Source organism: Aplysia californica, unplaced genomic scaffold (genome assembly GCF_000002075.1).
Source record: "Aplysia californica isolate F4 #8 unplaced genomic scaffold, AplCal3.0 scaffold00016, whole genome shotgun sequence".
In the NCBI taxonomy this organism is placed as follows: Eukaryota; Metazoa; Mollusca; class Gastropoda; order Aplysiida; family Aplysiidae; genus Aplysia; species Aplysia californica.
In genome coordinates this window covers 943,921-945,227 of record NW_004797286.1, presented here as the reverse complement: position 1 = coordinate 945,227, position 1,307 = coordinate 943,921, and the positions used below count along the sequence as shown (strand labels likewise).

Here is a 1,307-nt window from a genome sequence, read left to right as displayed (position 1 = left end):
TGTCTTTAGACCATTCCCAAAGGGGGATATTAACATGTTCTTATGCACATTATAGTTGTAAATAGGCTGATTTATCAATGTCATGCTCATGCTGTGCCAGAACAACATATGGGGTACTGCTGCTTTTTCTTTCCTCATCCTTACTATCGTCGTTTTCCTCTACTTCTTTTGTATGTTTGTCACTCTCTTGTGAACTGCTATTTCCGGGGTGCCGTGATAGTTGAAGCAGACTTTGTGCTGTTGAGGCTAGAGGGGTGAGCGGAGTAAGCCTGATTCCACGTTTGGACTTCTCTGTTTACATCCAACCGTTAGCGCTCATATATGACGGTATGCAGTTGCGAGCTCCGTAAAACCTTACTAAAACTAAATTTAACTACACTACGTCATACCCATATCCCCGCGTCTATTCGGGCCACCCCAGACCTTTCTCCACTCTGAAAAGTCGATAATCAACCAAGGACGGAAGCAGATCTTGTAGTACCAGATCGGTTTATTTTTCGAGACAGCGATATTCTCTGTTTACTTCACGCACAGACAATACATAAGCACAAAAAAAGAGGGTTTTTTGTTTTGTTTTGTTTCTTTTGTTAGGACTGTTTCTCGCAAACGGGTGTTTAAGGGAGATGCTGCCACGGAAATTGTCAATTTACTAAACTACCGAACGTCGAAAGAGGTTTTAGATGTAGGTTAAGCCAAGCTCAGCAAAAACTTATTTCTTTGTTCTATTTTGAAGATTACTTTTTTCTTCTCGGTATTCACGTTTGAACAGGTAAAAATGAACAGCTCACCATATTGAATCAGGATAAGATAACCGTGATTATTCTATTTTTACTCGTGTCGCTGTAGTTATTTCCCTTCGTGTATTCCAAGAATTTGTGCTGACATATTAATGTTATTATTACTCTAAGAATAGGAATTCCCGGAAGTCCGAAACATCCAGTTGTTTGTTTACTTTGTACCGGTTCTGGATCTACGTAGACGACTCGATGTCTGGATGTTTAATTTTTAGCTCCCTGTTGAGTTGAGCCTACTCACTGAACTTCTCAGAAAGGTGAAGTTTAATATATTCGGATTCGTAATATATTATTGGTAAATTTTTACTTTCACTCCAGCACACAGATAAATCTAGATTTCTTATCTAGATCTAGATCTAGAGATCTAGAATCTAGATCTAGATCTAGATCTAGATGCACTGCTTGCGCCTACAGCACGGGGTCAAACTGCAGTAGTTTTTCCTGCAGTCAGATACACATAAGTATTAGACTCTAGATCTAGATCTAGATCTAGTATTAGCCAATTAGCCACAA

General features: G+C 39.3%; 1 protein-coding gene across 1 annotated transcript in view; it reads left to right on the top strand.

Moving 5' to 3' along the window:
* Nucleotides 1-1,009: 1,009 nt before the first annotated feature.
* Nucleotides 1,010-1,307, top strand: part of LOC101861409 — a gene marked incomplete at its 5' end in the record, with an annotated part of 4,872 nt that continues 4,574 nt past the window's right edge. The window contains 1 exon segment of the mRNA XM_005090374.3: nt 1,010-1,051.